The sequence below is a fragment of the Pleurodeles waltl genome, chromosome 4_2 (assembly GCF_031143425.1).
Source record: "Pleurodeles waltl isolate 20211129_DDA chromosome 4_2, aPleWal1.hap1.20221129, whole genome shotgun sequence".
In the NCBI taxonomy this organism is placed as follows: domain Eukaryota; kingdom Metazoa; phylum Chordata; class Amphibia; order Caudata; family Salamandridae; genus Pleurodeles; species Pleurodeles waltl.
The window spans coordinates 515,871,661-515,895,621 of record NC_090443.1 but is presented as its reverse complement, the minus strand read 5'-3'; the positions used below and the strand labels follow the sequence as shown (position 1 = coordinate 515,895,621).

Below are 23,961 nucleotides of genomic sequence, written 5' to 3'. Positions count from 1 at the left end.
TGTAGAGTAGAGTGTCACAGAGTGTAGACTAGTAAAGTGGTTTGTAGTGGCATAAAGTGGAGTAGAATGTTGTATTGTTTAGTGTAGGGGCATAGATTGTAGTAGAGTGTTGTACAGAGGCATATGTTCTAGAAGAGTGTTGTAGAGTGGAGTTGTATAGAGTAGAGTAAAATGTTGTAGAGCGGTATGGAGCAGAGTGGGGTAAAGTGTCGTACAGTGGAGTTGAGTAAAGTGGCATAGCATAGAGTGAAGCACCGTGTCATACAGCAGAGTGCCATGAAGTGGAGTGTCATAGCATAAAGTGTAGTAAAGTATCATAGAATTGAGTGCTATGTCGCACAGTGGAGTAGTGTAGCATGTCATAGTGTCAGAAATTATAGTAGAGTGGAATAGAGGATTACAGTGTTGTAGAGTGACAGAGTGCACTAGAGTGTGGTAGAGTGGAGTGGCATCGAGTGATGTTGAATGGAGTGGTTGAGAGTGGAGTAGTGTGCCATAGAGTATAATGGAGTAAATTGAGGTGGAGTGGCATTGAAGGAGTTGCATAGTTTGTTGTTGAGCAGAGTAGAGTATATTGCAGTGGTATAGACTTTACTAGAGCATTGTACAGTGAAATAGATGGAAATACAGTGCTATACAGTGGAGTGGCATAGAGTGTAGTAGAGTGTGTTAGACTGGAGAGGTGTAGAGTGTCAGAGATTGGAGTACACTATTGTAGAGAAGAGTAGACAGCAGTGCCAGAGACTCGAGTAGTGTAAAGTGCAGTGCCATACAGTGTTGTCATAAAGAGTTGTATCATAGTATTGTGGCGTAGAGTGTCATGGTGAACAGTGTCACATCATAGTGTTGTGACATCCAGTGGGTGGTGTAAAGTGTTGTGGCATACAGTGTATTGATGTAGAGTGGAGTGGTGTAGAGTGGAGTGGCATAAACAGGGTTAGCGTAGGTTGGAGTGGCGTAGAGAGTCCTTGTGTGCAGTGGAATAGCATACAGTGAACTAATGTATAGTAGAGTGGCGTAGAGTTGAGTTATATACAGTGGAGCGGTGTGGACTAGATTTGAGTACATTGGAATAATGTAGAGTGGAGTGGTCATAGAGTGCAGTGGCATACAGTGGAATACCATAGAGTGGAATGGCGTGCAGTGGAACACTGTAGAGTGGAGTGGTTTATGCTGGAGTGGCACACAGTGGAGTGGCATACAGTTGAATAACGTGTAGTGGAGTGGCATAGACTGGAGTACGGTAGTGAGAAGTGGCATCTCGTTAAGTAGAATAGTGTGGCATGAAGTGGAGTGGCGTGTTGTAGAATAGAGTGGAGTGGCTCACAGTGGAGTGGCGTAGACTTAAGTATGGTACAGAGGAGTGGCATGTCATAGAGTGGAGTGGCATGAAGTGGAGTGCCGGGTTGTAGAGAAGAGTGGAGTACAGTAGAGTGGCATATAGTGGAGTGGTGTAGACTCTAGTAGTGTGCTGTGGGGTGACCTATAGTGGAACATCGTAGAATGGCACACTGTGGAATAGTGTATAGTGAACTGGCATAAATAGAAGTGCCATAGAGTAGAGTGGTGTACACTGGAATAGTGTATAGTGGAGGGACATACAGTTGAGTGGCGTAGAGTGGGGTGGCATACAACACCATAGTATAGAGTAGAACAGCATGCAGCTGAGTGGCGTACAATGAAATAGATTAAAGTGAATTGGAGAGGAGAGGAGTGGCATACAGGGGAATAACAGAGTGGAGTGGTGCCGTACAGTGGAATGTTGTTTTGTACAGTAGAATGGAGTGGCGTGGCATGTTTTAGAGTCTAGTGTAAAGGAATTTCATGTATAAATGTCTGAATGGACTACATAACATTTGTTAGGAATGTAGAATATGGTGTGCAGACTAACACAAGGCAGCGACTTGCACTGTTTTCTGTTTCTCCATCTTTACCAATCAACACAGGGTGACGCATGGAGGCCTTACTTTACTTAGTAAATTTGTGTGATGCAAGGGTAATGCAATGCAATTGTAAATCTTTTCCTTTGTGATATATTGTGCCACGGTATACTGCTGTAACTTTGTGTACACCACCGTACATGCTGGTTACAAGCAAGTATATAATTGACTAATGGCTGCTGTTAAATTAAAAGACGGGCATATTTCTTTTATTACACTTTATCTGTGTTGTGAGTTAGGGCCTTAAATGTAGGTAAGTAGTAGGTATTCCCTACCTAGTACCACTTTAGAAAAATATAATTAGATTTCCCTACCTATTAACACTTTAATATATTTTTTTTTAACGTTTACGGAGTATGTGCTAGTTCCTAGGAAGTACCATGTTTTTAACAAAGGTACCTATTTCAACATTTATTAAGCTGTGCAGTATCTTTTCTGTATTTCTGTGGTAGCCAACAGTTTTTTTTAATAACAAATTAAATAAATATGTAAAAAAAAAAAATACACTGTAGTGCACTATATTTGTGAGATATTAGTGTTTTTACAATTTGTTTTAACTTATTTTATGTTTTTTAAACAATTTTTAAAGTACCACTGTAATTACTAGGTAGTCCCACATTACTAAGTGATTTAAAAATATATATATGTATTAAACTATATATAATGTTTCCCAACCTAGTACCATTTTAATGAAGTGGAAATAGGTAAGGAAAAATGATAAAACGTAACACTTACCTATATCTAAGTGCCTAGCCCAAAACACAGGGTAATTGGCCTTAAAACAACAAGATTTACGTTAACTTTTGTAAAGGGAGTCAGTCATTAGCCAATCACATAATGACTTTTCATCGCCATGTACGGCAGTAGTTTTTAAAATTTCTGTGAAATTTTGTGAAAATACAGCAGACACCGATATTACTAAGTTTAATTGCTCTTTTAACGTTAACACTTAACCTACTTAACTGTGATACCAAAAATTATCATCTGCACACCATAATTTGCAATCCTGCCAAATTTCATGCAAATCCGAGAGGGCATTTGGCTGCTACATTTGAGTTCAAATTCTGTGGAAAATGCATTGGTGTTAAAACACGTTTTAGGACCCTGCCCCCTTTTTTCAATTACCTCCTTGAGAAACCTTGCTCATGCGCCAATGTAGAGAAAGAAATAGGTCTGGAAAGTTGACTGATGAAAGCTAGTATTCTGGGTGGCACCTTGTGCAAGGTACAGAGGGAAGCCTCCAGTGGAAATTCCTATATGTAGACAACTGCGCAGGTGTCCGATATGGAAGATTTGTGCTTTAGTGTATAGCAAACACTACAAGTAAGTATCTCCAGTGATTTACTACTTGACCCCTTGCGATGGCCTCGAGTCTCTTGGTGCAAAGCCAGATCATGCTAGTTTATTGATCAGACTTTGAGCCAAAATCTATGCTTTGTACACTATTCTGTCCTAGACTTGTCCATGTGGAATACATTACCTAGGTGTTGACGTAAAGGGGTTTGAAAATGTGTGAGGTACAACTTCTGGTGCAAAATAGCTTGCTGTGCTTAGTTGTTGCTGCTCTTTGCACTGTGCAAGACCCTGCACCAACCTTTAGTAAAAATGGTTCCTAGAAGTTGCTTATTAACGTCTCTTGATATTTCCTCTAGTTGATATGAATCAGATTTTGTAAGTCTGTTTAACCAGATCATTGTTCTAATCTGCGACGTAATGATATGTTATAACACAAGTGCAGAGCTGGCTGTCTAGAGGTGTGAAGGTTTTTCATTACTACTTCGGCTAATGATGACTTAAGCATCTAGCGAAGATTGATGCTTACTTTAGATGCTGTTTTCCCAGTGTTTTCCCCGCATTTCTAGCAGTTCTTGATTAAGAACCCATGAAAGTGTTTCAGCGCCTCCTCAGGGTAGTCACAATATCATACGCTCAGCATAGAGATGCAAATGGAAAAATACACATTTGTAATTTATCTTGTACAATAGACAAACGCATTATGATTTCGGGATATCCCATATTTTGGATGGCAGACTGAGCGTTAAAGCGGCCTCCAGATATTCTCTTTTTTTTAAGATTAATTTGTGAAAGAATAACCACTTTTGCCTTGTCTGAACTTTCCCAGTTTACATCAATCGGAATATAATACAAAGAACGTTTTTGTTTGTTTTACTAATAAGGTTTACTTATTTTGAGGAAAATCCGTTGTGCAACAGTAAATGATTATAAAAAATAAAAGGTAAAGGTTTACAAAATTCTTAATTTGATAACGTAATCCTGTTGAAAAAATCTTAAACACACCTGAGGAACTGCTGATACTGATGAAAAAGTTCAGACAATCTCCCATAGCCCAGTATAACCCCTTTGCTGCCAGGCCCTTTCCCCCTCAGGTGCCAAGCCTTTTTTTTTGGCTATTTGGGACAGTTCGCGCATAGCTTTTTGTCCACATATGCTACCCAACACAAATTTGCGTCCTTTTTTTTCAAACATCCTGGGGATTCTAGAGGTACCCAGACTTTGTGGGTTCCCCTGAAGGAGACCAAGAAATTAGCCAAAATACAGCAAAAATGTCTTTTTTTTTTTTATTGGGAAAAATGGCAGCAGAAGAAGGCTTGTGTTTTTTTCCCTGAAAATGGCATCCAAAAAGGGTTTGCAGTGCTAAAATCACCTGCTTCCCAGCTTTCAGGAACAGGCAGACTTGAATCAGAAAAACGAATTTTTCAACACAATTTTGGCATTTTACTGGGACATATCCCGGTTTCACTATTTTTTGTGCTTTCAGCCTCCTTCCATAGTGACAGAAATGGGTGTGAAACCAATGCTGGATCCCAGAAAGCTAAACATTTCTGAAAAGTAGACAAAATTCTGAATTCAGCAAGAGGTAATTTGTGTAGATCCTACAAGGTGATCCTACAGAAAATAACAGCTGAAATAAAAATAAAATTGAAATTGAGGTGAAAAAAACTGCAATTTTTCTCAACGTTTTACTCTGTAACTTTTCCTGCAATGTCAGATTTTTTAAACCAATATACCGTTACGTCTGCTGGATTCTTCTGGTTGCATGGATAATTAGTGCTTTTAGGTTCATCAAGAACCCTAGGTACCCAGAGCCAATAAATGAACTGCACCTTGCAATGGGTTTTCATTCTCTACCGGGTATACAGCCCTTCATTTGCTGAAATTTAAAGAGGGAAAAATAGGTATTAAAAAACCCTTTGTATTAGTGGTTATTTGCATATCTCTGAATTCCGGGCTGGCCATACTAGCATATGAATTACAGGGCATTTCTCAAATAGACGTCTTTTTTTACACACTCTCTTACATTTGGAAGGAAAAAAATGTAGAGAAAGACAAGGGGCATTAACACTTGTTCTTCTATTCTGTGCTCCCCCAAGTCTTCCGTGGGTAGGCGTAATGCTCGCGACAGGAAATGCAACATGGACACATCACATTTTTACATTTAAATCTGATGTGTTTTTTGCAAAGTCCCTAGCTGTAGATTTTGGCCTCTAGCTCAGTCGGCATCTAGGGAAACCTACTAAACCTGTGCATTTTTTAAAACTAGACACCTATGGGAATCCAGGATGGGTTGGCTTGTGGGGCTCTCACCAGGTTCTGTTACCCAGAATCCTTTGCAAACCTCAAAATGTTGCCAGAAAAACACTTTTTCCTCACATTTTGGTGACAGAAAGTTCTGGAATCTGAGAGGAGCCACACATTTCCTTCCACCCAGCGTTCCCCCAAGTCTTCCGATAAAAATGGTACCTCACTTGTGTGGGTAGGCCTAGTGCCCGCGAAAGGAAATGCCCCAAAAGACAACATAAACATGTCACATTTTCCCATAGAAAACAGAGCTGTTTTTTGCAAAGTGCCTAGCTGTGGATATTGGCTTCTAGGTCAGCCAGCACCTAGAGAAAGCTACCAAACCTCTGCATTTGTGAAAAGTAGACACCTAGGGGAATCCAAGATGGGGTGACTTGTGGGGCTCTCACCAGGCTCTGTTTCCCAGAATCCTGTGCAAACCACAAAATGTAACCAAAAAAACACATTTTCCTCACATTTCGGTGACAGAAAGTTCTGGAATCTGAGAGGAGCCACACATTTCCTTCTATCCAGCATTCCCCCAAGTCTCCTGAATACAATGGTTCCTCCCTTGTGTGGGTAGGCCTAGGTCCCGCAACAGGAAATGCCCCAAAACACAATGTGGCCACATCACATTTTCTCAAAGAAAACAGAGCTGTTTTTTGCAAAGTGCCTAGCTGTGGAATTTGGCCTCTAGCTCAGTCGGCACCTAGGGAAACCTACCAATCCTGTGCATTTTTTAAAAGAAGACACCTAGGGGAATCCAAGATGTGATGACTTGTGGGGCGCTCATCAGGTTCTGTTACCTAGAACCCTGTGCAAACCTCAAAATGTGGCAAAAAATACACTTTTTCCTCACATTTCGGGGACAGAAAGTTCTGGACTCTGAGAGGAGCCACAGATTTCCTTCCACCCAGCATTCCCCCAAGTCTCCCTATAAAAATGATACCTCACTTGTGTGGGTGGCCCAGGTGCCTGCAGCAGAAAAAGGCCAAAAACCTGCTGAGATTGAGGGGATAGCACAGCGAGTTGATAAGCACATATTTGTCTTTTATACATCTTTAGGCTGACTCTGCTTTGTGGACCCACACAAGTGAGGGATCATTTTACTTGGGAGACTGAGGGAAATGCTGGGTGGTAGGAAATGTGTGCCGGAGTGGTGATCCTACAAAGAAAAGTGGGGAAAATATGCTTTTTTTAAGCAAATTTTGAAGTTTGCAGAGGAGAATGGTTAAGAAAATGTTGGGGATCCACGCAAGTCACATATTCTTGGACTCCTTGGGGTTTCTAGTTTGAAAAAAATGTCTGGGTTTGGTAGGTTTCCCTAGATAAAGGCTGCACCCGGGACCAAAAACATAGGTGCCCTGCTTCCCCCGACACTGATAGTTTTGTCATAGGTCATTTTAATGTGTCCACGTACTTCTGTGATGTTCCAAACACTAAAATAGTGAAAAGAAATGCAATCTACAGACACCGCCATTCAAGGGCCCATCACTTTCATACACTCACATGCCTGATACAGCAATCACACCAGCTGATGGGGAGTGTGGGTGCCAGCCAAACGCCACTCCACGGACACCGCCAGCCAAGCACCACCCCTACACACACCGCCAGCCAAGCGCCACCCCACACACACCGCCAGCCAAGCGCCACTCCACACACACCGCCAGCCAAGCGCCAGTCCATGCACTCTGCCATCACTTTTTTGTTGTTTTTAAACAACAAAGAAACCACTAATTATTATGAATAAGTACAAAACTACAAACACAAAAGCTCTAACTGAATACATGACAGTAATGCCAACCGTGAAACTGAACCCATGAAAATATAAAACAGCAGCTTACGCTCACGGTATTTCCCAGTAATTCTTCTGTGTGGGGTAGCTTCTGAAACAGCCACCAACACACAGCCCAGGCTTTGAAGGACAATCAGGGCAGTACATCCTAGTCTCCTTTATGATACTTCTTCGAGCAAAGACAGCAGGAAAGTCTTTTTTGGCCGTGGGAGGAATGTGCTCAGCAAAGTGACAATCTTTCAATCTAGCCACATCCTCCAAAACTGCTGCTGTAGGAATTCTTGCCTGTTCCAGGACAAAAAGGCTCGCTATGATAGACTCCTGAAATTTCACAAATGCCATCTTTGACTCTGGAGAACTATCCTTGAACACAACAAAAGCATTACAAGTTCCCAAGTGGAACAGGTGAACTGCTAATTTCTTATACCAAACATAAGCCTTACGAGCAGCAGTGTAAAGTTCCAACCTCTGATCTACTCTTTCAACACCACCCATGTGCTTATTGTAGTCTAGAATGCACACAGGTTTGCGCACTTCAGCAACTTGACTCCAAACAGCCACAGGTGAAGTACTCTCATCATGGATGGTAGTTAGCGTGTACACATCCATCCTTTCTACAAATTACAGAGCTAGCAGCTCTTCATTCCCCATGGCACTACACTGTCCATTCTCAAGTTTTTTACAGACAAGCTCTCTTGGATAGCCTTTCCGATTAGATTGGATTGTGCCACAATCAACAGTTTCCACTCTGAACAATTCCTTGAATAACTGAACTCCAGTGTAGAAGTTACCTACATATAAATGGTGACCTTTGTTAAACAGTTGCCTACCAAGTTCCCACACAATTTTCTCACTAACTCCAAAAGTGGGCGGACAACCATGGGGGTCGATACTGGAATCACTACTGGAATCCATACTAGTGTAGACCCAGAAATTATAAACATAAATATATCGGCCCCCCAAGGGGAGCGACCCTTGCCCAAGGGGTCACTCCCTCACACTATAAACACACATTCACACACACATATACAAATCCCTGGTGTCTAGTGGGCATTCCTGTTGATCGGGCAGCAGGAATGCTGAGACATTGAGGGAAAGGAAAACCCTTTCCTTTCCCCGATGCCTCTTTTTTAGTAATCCCCCTCCCCCGCCCGGAGGAAAAACTTACCTCCTTCCCTGAAGATGCGCTGGAAGCAAATGGCTTCCAGCGCATCTGTAACCCTCTGATGATGTTGCGCTGATGTCGGGGGGCGCATGGGAAGGTCGAGGGTGGAAGAGGAAGCCATTCCCTTTCCAACCCTGACCTAGTGAGCAAAACTAAATTTGCACATGGAACTCCAGTAGGTGAAATAATGGGCTAAATAGGTTCTAAGTTCTGATTCTCATTCAAGATTCAGCTTGTCTCTCCATCTGAAGTCTAGGCAAATCAAAGTCAGTGAGGCCAGGACAAAACAATACTGAACCTTTCTTGTACAGCAAATGTTACCTGATTGGGTGAAGGCAGTGAGTTGAGTGAGGGCAATGCTAGTGAACCCCTTTATACCAACAGATGTAATGTGATGTAAGTATTTGAATGTTTTTAAATATATCTTTTTATTACATTTTTAATACATTAACAACTTAAAGCGGCAAGCAGAGCTATGTACTCTCAGAATTACAATCATGAATAGTTTGTGACAAATGCAATGTAAGTTATTATGAAAGTAGTCCGATCTAAAGACTACGGTGCAAGGGGATGCAAGACATAATTATGGCACATAGGATGCTACACAGACATTACAGCCCACTGTCTGCTCTAGGTTTTCATATGTTTCCATAGTGAACCTCGGCTTTGTACACTAATTCCTCTGATTTTGCACAACAATCTCTGCCTCTGGCCCATTCACTCAGTTCACAGGCATCATTGATTTGCCATTGACAGGCTACATCTCTCTTGATGACCAGGATGCCAGTTGCAACAAAGGCATGGATAGGGCTTGGACCACCTCAGTGCCCCTGAGATCAGCTTAGCCTTGGTAGGATTAAACTCCTGCACTCTCCCAAGTTGTGGCATCTGGTGGGTTAGAGTATGTCTTACTTGAACATAGCAAAACATCTGAAATTTATGAAAAGAAATGTGTTCTGTGATTGATAGACAGTGTCAACCGGGGAAGGCAGGTGGCATGTCAAAGTGGAGTGACTATGGTGGGAATGCTATGCCGTTTTATAGACTGTCATGCCAACAGAGTAATGACAGTTTCAAGACTTGCAAAACTGCATTTGGTAAAGCCTTGCTGTATAAAAGATTGAGTAGACCAAATGTATTTATACTCTCATGTTCAAGCCTGGTCTTCCTTATTCCTGAAGAGTCATTCATTAATTAGGAAATACTGGGATGCCCAGTGACAAAGATAAACATCTGCCCGGCCAAGCCCCCCATTGTAGGTGGACTAGTACCACATTAGCAAAGGGTCCTGTTAGACCTGGCATCCTTGGCGTGGTGTCCCCTGTCTTTTTTCCTCTGCCTCCTGTATTTTTGATTTTGTGCTGTATTTTGTTTTTGCTGGTTTTGGTACTCTGGGAACTTTACCACTTCTGACCAGTGCTAAAGTGCAAGTACTTCTTGATTAGATTGTGATTATGATTGGTTATCCATGATTGGCATCTTAAAGTTGAAAAATCAGAGTGAGCTTGACACCTCAGGCCTAAACCACTGCCTCCAAACCACTGACAAAGGGATGCTGATAATTCACCTTAAACTTGATTAATCCAAAACAGACATCCTCACATGCAGCGATTAGAAGAACTACAGTTGTGCAAGCATCTGCAGTCAGGAATGGGGTTCCAAGCCTCTGATGTTAACAGAAGTGAGAAACCTGGGAGTGGCCATACATTTTAGCCTTTTTCCTGGTCCCTAAATGAAACAAATCACAAGAAATGCTTTATACACTATTTGAACTACATTGTTAAGTTTCCTGCAGTCCACATTTCCCTCACAAAGCTACTGGCTGTTATGTCACTCATTCTCTCTTCTCTTGATGATGCAAAGCACTCTACTCCAAGGCCTTGCCTTTTCTGCTCCAAAGACTGAAAATAATCCATCTACATGATGACATGTCACCTATCCTCCAAGTGCTTAGTGACTTCTAATTGCTAGATGTTCTGCGTTTAAGACTTAACTGCATTACCTATAAGTCCTTCTATAGAAACAGACCATCAAAAATTAGAGCTACCAGGGAATCAAGAACACCTCATCCAGCACCACAGTAATTCCTTATATTGCCTGCTTTCAGCAGGCAAGGTCCCTGGTTGAATATTTCAGGTCTGCAGAACCTATTTTTCCGATATGGGTCTGTAACTTTGATTACAGGTCCCATTAGAATTAACAAGAATACTTGTAATGAGGGCCTTAGTGTCCTTTCTAGACTTTTGCTTCTTTATATGCCAAGGCACAGCAAAAACAAACATGATAAAAACACAACTGTGGTCCTCATTCAAGATACTGAAAGTCTATTCAACAAGGCCATATGACAAACACACTCACGTGACGTAGGATGCTACCCATTTTAAATGCATCTTGGTGCTTCATCAGTGGATAGAAGCACTATATATATATGTAACTCCAACATACTACTAAAAACAACCGTGGCACTGGAAATTCCCATGCAGCCCAAAAATATGCCATATACTCAATAATGACAAAGCTTCTTTTGATAGCATCCCCATTTTTCAAGACCTCCTGAGCAAGCCCTCCATTGATTCTGTTTTGTTTGAAAACTGCCTTACTATGGACGTGGACCATCATGGAGTTAGACTTATAGTGTGTTTACTCTACATGGGCTTTTGGCACCAGGCCCTACCTGGCTTGATTTCAACCCCTTTTATATGGGAGTAGAGGGTGATGGTGGTGCAGTGATGAATGACCCCAGCGTTGGCAGTTCTGGGCTAAGGGAACTTCGGACTAGGTAGAGACTGACTGAGCAAGATTGTGACCAGTAATTGAGTGTCACCTAATACCTGCATTGGGGAGGAGTAGGGCCTCCAGCTTGATTCTGCAGCCCAACAGAGCAGAAGCTCCATGGGTGTTCCCCACTGGCTGTAAGATGATGCACCACTGTGGAGGTCCAGTGTAGAGAGCAGCAGCCTAGCCACTGTGCGGTGGGCCCCAGTGCAAGGAAGGAAATTGACCCCTGTCTGCTGTTTTTTTCAGTGAAATATAGCAATAACTAGGGTTGAGTTGGCCCCTCAGGCCTCTGGGCCCTTTATCACTGCACCTGTAGCACCAATAGAAGTTACTCCTGGTAAGGGGGCCCTCTGTCCAAATATGGTGGTAGTTCATGGTGTGCGGTGCTGAGGGAACTTGGTGGGAGTGACACAGCTCAACACTGGCATGTTGCACAGGTCCCATAAGACAGGGTTTGGGTTGCTTCTCTCTTTAGAACCCTGATGGAGGCAGCACAGAAGATCTGCTGAGTGGGATAGGCAGACCCTTAACACTGACGCAGCCTGAAAGATAGTGATGAGAAAGTCAAGCCTTCAATGGAGACCATACGTAGAGAACACCTGCAGCTGAAAGTGACAGAGAGCATAGGTTCTATTGGTGATGGGTCTGCAACAACTGGGTGAGCTAAGAGGTGACTGGGGTACAGTGAGGCAGGGCATTGGGTGATTGCTTATGTTTAAATGGTCATGTAGTAGTCCTGTAAGGTTTTCTAGCTGGGTTTTATGCATCAATCCTATTTTATTCTTGGGTTTTACCTAGTAGGGACAATTTGAGAAAGCTAATTATGCTACTGTTTCAAAACTTACCTGGAGAGGCAAATATGCAATTAGAAATAGTTTTAAGTTCATGTGAACGGAGTATTTTCCACAAGTATACAGTTTCGGATGAAAGAGAGGAGTAATGCAATTTAGATAGGAGGAAGCCAAAATCAGTGGGGGGTGGTTTATCTAAATTTTAGTGTGATTTTTAATGTGTGAGGGTTCAGTGCCCAGCGAAAAAATTTAATGATAATTTCTTCTCAAAAACATTTATGTTCAAAATTAAAATATACCTTTTGGTATCTGATTTTTCTTGTTTGTATCCCCACTGTAGTGTATGTAAAATGTACTTTGTTACAGATATTCATTTTTGCCTTTGATGGACATTAGTTTCTCACATATGAAACAGTACACCAGGCAGGTGAAAAATGTAAAACCAATAGGGAATTGAGAAATAGTGACAAAGTCTACCCTGAAAATGTGTTGCCGCCCAAACTGAACTCTGGATATATAAACTTTTGCAGGGATATGTTGATGCCTTAGAGAGGAAAGTGTTATACAGCTCATTTGCTGCTTTCTGCAAAAGAGAAGACTGGGCATCCAATGGGAAAATTTTATTTTCACACAGCAGTTGCTAGATTGCAGTCTAGTGACCAGCTCCAGCTGCAGACCAGCTAGGTTGCTTCAGGCTTAGCCCAGTGCAGATTATAACTGCATGCCCAACTGAAGCACCAACTCTGCGCCTGAGACTGCAGACCTGAGGCAGCCTAAGACTACATGGTGTGTGCCCAGCTCAGATTTCATACCTGTGTCCAGCTCCAACTACAGATCTGTGCCCAAATGAGACTGCAGTGCTGTGCCCACCTGGCAGCAGAAGGCCTGTAGTCCAAGGCACATGGTTGCAGTCTGATTTGGGCACAGGACTGTAGTAGTTGGACTCTTGCTCTAGGCAAGACTGTTGGTTTAAGGATGACAGTACTTATGTTTGTAGGTGACTATGCCTATCCTCAAAAAGTCGCAACTATAGCCCCAACCCTTCCGGCTCTCTAGCAGTACCTCACCAAAAACCCAAACATTTGAAGGTGATTTGTGGCAACCTTTACGCATGGACTCCAGAGTATGACATCTCGGGAAGTGTTGTGGTTAAATGGAGATCACCCCTTTCTCACAGATACATCATGTCTCAACCAAACACAGGCAATAACGAAGATGCAGTAATGTTTCAATAGTTTTTATTAAACACATTCTTTAATCTGCGGTAAATTGCATGGGCTGCAATGATTAGGATAATGAACAGGGCAAGAGATAGAATTGTAAAAACAAGAGTTGTGATTATAAAGACCCCCACCGTCTTGCAGTAACATGGAAAGACATAGAGTGTATAATATGTCCTATTACCTTATTCTGATAGACCTGACCTTCTACCTAAAGGAGAGCTGGGTATGTTAAACCTAATCTGCCAATGCCTTGTCCCTGAGAAGAGCCCCCAACCCTTGTTAGCTTGGAATGAGGTCTCTAGCTTAGACTCTGTAGGAACACGAAGTCCGGGTCAGCGTCAAGGCGACGTACAGCATCGATAGCAGCGATGGTATCTGGTCGGAATCACTCTGATTATCTGTCTAAAGTGAAGTGTATTTATACAGATCTACTTGGACCCCTGACACAGGTTGTTTTCAAACAATAGGTAACACAGCATACTTGGGACGGTAATTAATATAAAAATTCCCTCGAAAGCGTGAAGAGGGAAAGTACCTAATGTGAACACCTACAGATTGTTTGTCTTTGTCGCTTGATTTGACGCCTTAGCTCGGTGGCACTGAAAACATAAACTTAAACAAATGGCCTAACTATAAACACGGCAGCCATCTTAGAAGAATTAATTAAATAAATGGGCTAAGACAGAGCAAGCTAAGTAGGTTAAAAGTCACTAGGTGACGGGGGCACGAGTCTGCAAGCCAGAGGCTAAGCTAACCCATGTTATCCCATTAAAACAAACTAGGATTCACTACACCCTCCCCATTGCCGTAACAAGTATGACGCCATAACTGGACGCCACCAAAGGTGAATGAATCCAAAAGCTAAAACAAACACTCTGGACTACAAGCTAAAAGCATAAAAACAAGTTAAAAAACATAGTTAGAATTAATAGCTTGAAAAACATACGAAGAGACCTAATGTCAACCATGACAAGCACAGCAGGCCAAAATAAAGACTTCGAATTTTGTTTGGTAAAAAAAAAAAAAATCACTAATTTGTGGAACAATAGACATGCTCTTGAAGAGTAGCTCCGAAGTCATCAACTAGGAAGTCATCAAAAAATAATGCCAAATCGTCAGATGTCAGATCGATTACATGGGCGGATGGATTCACAGAGCAAAAGTGCACAGTAGTCTCTCGTGCAAATCCATCTGCATTAGTGCCAAGTTCCGTAGAGTGAAGAGTCAACACAGTGTGTTCGTATGTGGCCTCGCGGATCAGCCTTAGTCTCAGGGGGCAAGACCGTGTATGAACCCTCATCGGGGACATCAGCAGTTCTTGGTCCACAGGAGGCACTGGCGTGACGGCAAGACAAGTTGTTGGCAATGTTTGAAGAAACACCATACGCAGGGAACGACAGGCTGCACGCACCAGAGGAGTGGTTGGAATGACAACGACCAATCCCACTCTAGTTCCTCCACCAAGGAAGCATCAAAGATCTGAACCATGCGTTCACGGCACAGTTGTGCTGGTGGTAGCTGCTCCATTGCTCCATGTAGCTGTAAAGAAACAACCACTGTGAATCAGAAGAAATAGCAGCAGTATTCCGCCAATCAATGGCAAAATTATAGGAAAGCCACAAAACACACTTGAAAAGAGTGAATGGATGGCCGACGGGATGACTCCGAAGATAGTCTGGAAGACTGACACAAATCAAGACCCGACAGCCTTATAGAAATGGACAATCCCAGTAGTGCTCGAGGCGTTGAAAATTCTGGATACCAGCTCACCAAAGTGCTTGGGGAAGTTGGTATTTATTAGGGATTGTATCTCGGCTGATGATCTCGAAATCTGGAGAGCATACGTCTCTCTAGCTGATGTCAACGCGACTTGTTTTTGAAACAGTAGCGCCTTTAGTCTGCTCAGCTTGCCATAATTTACATTAATAGTATCAATGTGAGGCCACATTTCTGATACCTTTATCCCTTGTGTGGGGGGCGGGGGGAATAAAACATGTCCACAACAAATAACCACCTTAGAGACCAAAATTATGCTGGCAATTCCTGGTCCCATACCGCAACAGCTTTGATTGCTCAGCACCACATAACTGCCATTGAAAAGTACATGAAATGCTGGTCGAAGCAAAGAAACGGGAGTACCATTCAGAAAACAGGCCAAGTTTGCGACCCCTGCATTGCAATGGCCGTGAAGGGACACCTGTTTGCCGATCACTGGTTGACTAGCAGTAGTCACACATTCGCTTTCCGCTAACAAAGACCTCTGTTTCGCTGTTCAGACATTTGTAATCAAAGGGCAACTCCCACTCTTCCTTAATATAGCTATCGCCCAGACGCTCATACCTACCCATGGCAAGATGTTTCAGGCATTTCAAAAAACGAATAGTGGAAATGAGCAGATTGATGATGCCATGTAGGAATGTAGGAGCCATATTATTGAAAGACTCTCTGTGATTGTAAAAGGCAACTTTTCTAACATCTCTATATGAAGCATGGTGAAACTTGCTTCCCTTTTAGCCATTGTCTTCTGTTCCCTGGATAAATTAAAAGTAGTGAATAATTCACTACCGTTAATGTATCTCCATGGAATGCTGCCATTTTTCAGTGTTTGTAATGCCTAACCAAGCTGCATAATGGAACACAGCTGACTTTGTCCATGGTACAAACAGGGCATGTCTGTCTGAATGATATCTATTGTAGACGACACTGTTTGTTATTGAATTAATTCTGTTGGACAGAGTGTTCATGCCGTTATCGACAACTGCTAAAGCTTTTTCTAAGTTTTCCTTATCTATTTGCCTTAAACGCACAGCAGCTTCTATCTGAGAAAGTTTCCATATCTCATTGTACATAGCATAGATGAATCTTTTAGAGCGCTTTTTCCTAGGACCTTACAAAAAGTCCTGAGAGTCTACATCTTCAGAAAGCGTGTTTAGGTGTTCTTTAACTACGGCTAACGTGTTAGACTGTACCCATTGTTGGCACAGTTTACCCACACTGTATGGAGTAACTATCCCCGTGTGTTGACCTGAGATAAAGCGAGGATCGTCTGGTTAATCTTGAAACCCCCTGAGGAATTCAAAAAACGCGCCTGACAGCCATTGGTGTCTAATGGCCAAATTAACCACCCACCGGGACTGGAAAGTGAAGAATTATAGGTACAAGCCTGTAGCCTGAGTTGCCAATCATTAAACTTCGTCGGTGTGGGAATACTGGACGTGTTCATGTCTTTTATCTTTGCTAACCTTAGGCAGGAAGTCTGTTTAAACGTGTCATTCAAAAAGATCATTTGCACAGGAATCAGGCATGCTCTAAATAAAGCTTCACTACCCTGTATTTGCCAATCTTGTGTTCCCCATACACTGTATAAATCAACAGTGTTCTTCCAGGGATCGTAACCTTCAACAGCAAGACGAGAAAAAAGGAATCTGAATAAATGAGTTTTGTGTCTATTGGAAAATTTTCCTAATTCTTGAAGGAGGTAATTTGAAAAAATATGACTCAGAATTTTTTGTGTCATGCCCAGAAAAATAAGTACATTTCTCTAAACAACTTTTCGGGCTTCCCGCTGGTGGTGTCGAACAATGTTCCCAGAGTGTGAAATTGAGTACTGGTCTACGTCTGGTTGCACGGTGCAGGTAGTAATGTCCCCAATTATTATAGCCGAACATTTCCCCATAATTCATTGTATTTACATATACATCATCACTTTCAAATACTGAATAGTACTTTGTTTCAGTTAACATAGTATCAACTGTCTGGATATCCCAATCACCAGATACAACACTGGGTGAAATGACATCTGTCATAGATATTTTAAATACATATGGAATTTGGATAACCTCAGTAGTCCCGTATATTTCAAATGGAACTTTGTCCCCCACAATCCCATTAGTAACGACTCGATTTGTTGATACTGTTACCATGAGAATTCCCCTCAGAATTTATTGCATTATTGTTTGTTTGCACTTGGATATCTAATAGCTTTCCTGGAGAAGGATAGGCTCAGTAAGTGATGACTCCTGTGCATGTTTCACAGTGGGTTCTTTTGTAAAATCTGTACATTTTCGTAGTTCTTTGCTCTTTTAACTCATTATTAGCAGTTTCGGCTCTAAGCTAAGCATGAATGCTATTCAGAATATTTTTACTGATGTTTTAGGTACTTTTTGGAATTTGTGCTTTAATGGTTAACATATTTTAACCGAATGTTTCATTATTGTTTATGACAATGTGTGCTTCACAATGTATATGGTCACATAGTAACCCATGCACACACGTGTCATAACATATGCCATTCATTAGGGTCGAGCCTGCACTAGCATGCGCTTGCGAGACGCTGTAGTAGTTAGAAAAGGGCTCGGAGCCCTGTCCATGTCAGGTCAGTGACTTTCATTGGTTTGTGGGCTTGCCTTTTAAAATCTGCTTCCTTTTATTAGTGGAAGGCATGCATACGTCATGCCTTTTCCGGTGGTTAGCCCTCCTTGAGCGCAGCGACCAAGTACTGAAAACTTACGAGGCTCGCTGTTCTCCCTCCGGTTTGTGGACTACTTTTTCTCTTTTTTTGCAGCGCGATCTCGCTTGGCAGAAGTCGAGCGCTTTGCATGACATCGACCCTGTTACATAGTGAATTCCACTTTTGCCGGTTACGTCGATAATTGCACTTTTGCTGATAGGTTTCACTACGAGTGAACTGTAGCACCACGATCGTGCACTTTTTTTTCCATTTACTGAGGCAAGAAAAGTCTGGTTGGGAGTTTGCACTGCTAATAGCTCTAACTCAGAGAAATGCGAGACCCGTTGCATTGCAAATACTTGTTTTTATTTAACGTTCCGACAGTCTGCATCTGCCATACTATCAGAAGAAAAAAAAGAAGAGAAGCAGGTGAGTGAGCAGAGAAACATATGAAATCCCATTGAGTGCTGACACATAAAGAAACACGGATTGGCAAAGCCAATGGATCCCACCTTCGGGACCTACTGGCTTTGCCAATGTTTTTTAGTGATGCTAAATAGCACTGTTAAAAAGTAACACATAATTTGTAAAAAATAAAAATAAATCTGTGATCAGCATACATAAAAAAAGATTGCATTTTTTTGCATCATACAACATAGCAATGGTGAATTACAGTTGCAGAGAAGTGTTAACAGTTGATTCGAGAATGGCTTTTTTAAGGCCTATCACAATATTTAAAACAGTCCTCATTATCTATTATGCAGGTGCATTTTAGGTTCTTTCCTCCCTCTTCAAAAATATCCCCCATCAATAGCCTCTATACTCTCGTCAGGCACCCTACTTTTTCACCGCTTTTTGGCACATTCTCTTCCCTGATAAATCACCCACTCCACCCTCAGACACCAATCTAAGTCCGACTCCCATTCTCCAATTTCTGGGGAGGTTGTCCCACCCCATGCTTGTACTATTTTCCGTTTGGTAGCTTCAGACAGATTGTTTGATATTCGGTCCAAATTGTGTCACTGGTGATCCCCAGAAGGAGCCACTTGGCATCCACAGGAACTGGCAATGACAGGACGTGGGACATCATCCCCGTGATTTTTGACCAGTACACTTGTATCACCTGTCAGTCCCAAAACATATGGAAGAATGTGCCTTCTTCTGCACAACCCCTAAGCCACACGATGTGTTTGCTCTGCCCATCTTGTGCAGTAGTGTCAGTGAGTAGTAGGACGTTTGTAAAACTTTTAACTTGACTAACTGAAACCAGACACGTATGGATGTGTCTCGCGGGCTCTGAAGGGCCTACACCCAATCCTCGTCATTTAAGTCACCAAGATCCCCAGCCCAGGTGCACCTCAGGGTCCCCAGCTGATTGGAAATTTGTTGATGAGCTTTTTATAGATCACGGAAACCCCTTTATCAGATATGAGCCCAGTGAGCAGGCAGTCCTGTAAGGGAGAGGACTCGGGAAACTGTTCTCCCTCCAGTATATGCCATCTAAGGGCATGTCCCAATTGCAGATATCTATCTTTCTGAGTTTGCTAGCTCATATTTTTGGCAGAGGACCTCACATTGTACTATAGCTCGCCCTCTCCTACCGTCACCCAGGTGGTCAATACCTATGAGTTCCTACTTTAAATATCCCTTCAGGCCACCCACTTATTTCAGCAATTCACTGTACCATAGAGGGGTCAGGTTAGTAATTTACTCTTTCCAGTCTAGATAATGTGGCCCATCTCCAGATCCTAACCACTGTTTGAGTATGGTCTTGTTCCCGCTGTCTACAGTAAAGGATCACCTCATGTCTCCCATGACCCATAGCCTCCCTCTCCACACAGTAGGCCGAGTCCTGGTGGACTAAGAAGATACAATCATTAACCACTAAGAGCTGTGAGGCCCAGTAATATTTCCAGAAGTTTGGGACCACCAACCCTCTGTCATACATTCTCCTCTGTAGCTTGCTCACTGCTGTTTTCAGAGTACCACTCTGCCACAATAACAATCATACTTCCTGATCTATTTTCTTAAAGCGGTTTGGCGGGATTCTGTACATCTTTTGTTTAACATATAAGGGTAGGGTCCTCATTTTAAAGAGGGCTGCTCTGCCCACTAACGTCACTGGGAGATTTCTCCAGTGAGACATGTCTCCCCGGAGCCTGGCTAGTTTCGGGGGAATAGATTCTTACATAGGAATACCTGAAAGTCGCAAGTAACATAAATTCCCAGATACTGAAAGACCTCTAGCACTACCAGAGCTGTGCAATCACATGGGAGCTGCAACGTCACCCCAGATAGAGGGAATATCACAGATTTGGACCAGTTATTCTTATAACCTGGATTGGTTTCCAAAAATGGCAAACAACTGGAGTATTCTACAGATGGAAAGAGATGGTTGCATGACATAGAACAGGACGTTATCTGCATAGAAGGAAACCTTCTTTGCTGTGCTTTACCTAGAGAGTAAAGTATGGAAAGAAGCAGACAATTGTATTTTCAAAATTCAAACCACCATGCTTCTAGGCCGCCTGTAGAACTGCAACATGATCCCTGTAGTTTAGGATCCTGGCAATTACAGTTTATGGAGGAGCACCCAGATGTGGAGGGGTGCTCAGTGCCCTATGCGCCCTCTTAATTGAGAAGAAAATTGATAGTTGTTTAGGCCGGAGAGTGTTCAGGATAAAGTCTTCTAGTAAAAGGTCTACACTAGGTCCCTCCACCCCATCCAGAACCCCAATCACAAAAATATTGTTTTGCCTGGCATTCCTCTCTTGATCTTCTAGTCTGGTGGTGATGCTGCGTTCTGCTTAGTTAAGGGTTGCATTTGCTACTCCAGTCATTTAGTTGTTGTATGCAGTCCACTTATTTGAGCCACTGCAGATGCCATGTATAATTTACGGAAGTTGGTCCTTAGCAGGTTGGCATCCACTACAACAACGTCTATTTTAGGCTCCATAGAGTCCTGAAGATCCTGTATTGCATCAATAATCGAACGTAGGGAGGGTTCACCCATGGGTTGAGGCTCTCCTCCAGTGCCGTCGCCCCTCACCTCCTGTGATGTTCCACCAGTTGCAGACATCTTCACTCCATATTTGTCAAGCTTGTTAATTTGTGGGGGGCTCGGGCCCCATTCCAAACCAGGTCCTCTAGGCCACCCCACACAGGTCACTTGCCAGTGGTGGATGGTGCCTCAGTGAATTATGCAGTAATCCCAGAGGGCATGGCAAATGTAGCAACAAGAGTTCACCCGCACACAGATCCCTACGTATTTGTTTGACCTCGTGGGGGTATAGCACAAAGTCGAAAAGGGTCAGGCGAGGTCCCAGGGCCTGCAACTCACTAAGTTCCTTCAGGTCGGAATCACAGCACCCAGGCCAACCACACTAGTGATTGTCATTAGCTTCAGCTGGCCTGCCTAGGCGCAAAGGTGTGAGAAACTCACAAGCCTGTTGTAGACGGGCGCCAAACCGACACAAGCCTTTTGAGGTGCAAAAGAAGGGGAAGTGTTACCTCTTATATCTCAGCAGTAGTGTCCCCAGAGTCCTTATAAATGTTGCCCATCCTGTGGGTCCTATTTATCCTCATCCAGGGCACCAGGGGGACTGTCCCTTCCACCGCTATTCGAGACTCTTTGGAGATGGAGCGGGGTCCTCTCTTCATGAGTTCCAGGAATCCGGTTCAATCGTGTCCCCTAATTCAATGGAGCAGGCCAAGACCATCATCACGCTACCACCCTTTCAAGGAGCCTCAAATTCCCCAAGTCTTTCCAGTGCCTGCCGCTGCCCCATGACCACCAGTTAGTGCTGCTGCACCACATCGGCAGGACACAGCGGACCGTTTCAGCAGTGCTGCAAGCCAGTGCCCGCTGAGGATCTTCCCCGCACAGTTCCAGGCCCAGGAGTCGAGCTGCCAAACTCTGCCCAGTTTATGGCCTCCTCACCTGTTGCTCCCCAGGGGAGGCAGTAGGGCCTCGCTTCTGCTCTGTGCAGCTCTGCTTTTGGGTCACAGTAATGTCTCACTCTGCTCTAAGGAGAGGGGGCAGGGAGACGCTCCAACGTCCACACCAGCCGGAGGAGTCCCTTGGCTCCGCTGCTTTAGGTTGCCCATCTGCCGCCCGCTGTTTTTTGCACCCAGGGATTCGGCCAGGTGGCATTTGGATTCCTCGCTGACACTTCGCAGTTTTAGCAAGCAGCTCTCCCAGGCAGTCAGGGGCTCTGGAATGTTCTGCTCAAAGGTCTGAAGGGTTAGAAGAGTCTTCCTAACCTGGAGGGTGGGGAGACCTTTCCACAAGGGTAGAGGAATAGGTCTGCCCTACACTGAACTATTACGAACATTAGAGTACCCCTCAAGAGTAGGAGACTTGAAATGAAGGGGAACGGTTGCATGCTACACCTGTAAACCACATCTGTGGATGTGGAAAAAGGAAGAAATCCCTTTTCCTACATATAACACTCACCCACTGTTATAGTGGCATGTTTCATCATCAGGTGTACCCTTACTCCTAAAGGTCAGGGTGGGCTCAACCATATTCTAGGGAGCTCTTATAAGAAAATTACAATAGGGGCATAACCATAAGATAAAAATTCCTCATCTAGTCCCAAGGAGACCCTTTACTAGAAGGATGGATGGATATGATTAAAACTATAATAATGTAATGGTCCTATGACCTAAAATTCTTTTATTGCACCAACATGTTTCAGCCCTGTGCTGTTGACCTGTATAGTTCCCGGCCTTTCGTCAGGGTGGGTTCGTATTTCCTAGCACTTTCCCTGTGACGTTAATCTTATGTGGCATGCAAATACAGTAACCATGCACAAGTCAACCAGTCAAGAGGATGGTATGGAGGCTGTGCTCTAGTGGAAGGGCAAACTTAATATTGACGAGGAAAGCCATTGACTGAGAAGCAAGCAAATGAGTCACAGTAAAGCCAGCCAATGGTAATCAATAATTAGGATGTAATCCTTTGTAAATTCTTAGTAAGCTGAATTAGGCCTTTTGCAACCAGTGTCTGGTAGACTCAACCTAAAAAGAGGCCCCTCAACGCAGCAGTGGAAGGATACTATGCATCCAATCAGAACTTTGTAAAACCGAAATGCTTGTGGGCAGGACAAACACAAGAATAAGGAGAGATGTCATTGAATCAAGAGCAAACACCAGAGACAGTCTACAAATCCATCCGATTATGAGCAAGTGGCTGACCTAAAGTCCACTCTTAGTGTATGATGTGTATTGGAAACAATGGGGGTTATTCCAACTTTGGAGGAGGTGTTAATCCGTCCCAAAAGTGACGGAAAAGTGACGGATTTACCACCAGCCGTATTACGAGTCCATTATATCCTATGGAACTCGTAATACGGCTGGTGGTATATCCGTCACTTTACCGTCACTTTTGGGACGGATTAACACTCCTCCAAAGTTGGAATAACCCCCAATGTCTGCTAATAGACAACTAAAGCTGTCAGTAGCCTACACCTAACTAATGGGTCTTGTCTGTATTTCAGGAAAATTGTGAGTTATAATGAAGTAATGATTCTTGCCTAGTGCCTAGTTGTACTGGTTGCATTTTTATAATGATGACTGTTTTATGGATGATTTGAAATATTAACGAAGCTCAAATTAATCGAAGTGGATATTGCTAGTGAAAATGTGACTAGTGCAATGCAAATGATCAATTGTGCTCAATAATAATTAAGCAATGCCTCAGTGCACCCACATTAATAGTAAAATTACTCTTGCTGAAATAGGTTGCAAGCACATGGTGAATTGTTACTCTGTTGATGGTCTTGTGCGATGCGTTCTTAGGTTATAGTCAAAAATCAAAAAGAAAATGGGAAAAAAGTGGCCGAATAAGAACGCTAGGCAATTAATTTATGTTCAGTTTAATTTTGTCTCAGTTTATTAGAGTTGAGAATGTAGACGGTGCATGTTAAAACTAGCACTTGAGAGATGACAACGCCTGTCCCAGTGTAAAGCACGTGGGGCCAGATGTACTAAACTCTGGTCACAAAATATTAGAGTGCTGTTTTGCTAACCAACCTATGTACTAATAGGTAGGTTTGCAAATTATTGATTCCTAGTGGATCGCGTATCGATCTACCTTATAAATATTAATGAGGTAGGTCGCAATGTATGACCCACTGGGAATCACAGCAGTAACAGGTATGGACGACTGCCGTTATCAGCAGGCAACCATGTCTATGAATTATTTAAAATAGAGAAATTTATTTTATATGCAACCCA

General features: G+C 42.9%; 1 protein-coding gene across 7 annotated transcripts in view; it reads left to right on the top strand.

The window, feature by feature from the left end:
* The window catches only part of SWT1 (SWT1 RNA endoribonuclease homolog), a 793,385-nt gene that overhangs the window by 295,917 nt on the left and 473,507 nt on the right, over window positions 1–23,961 (top strand). The window lies entirely within an intron of this gene.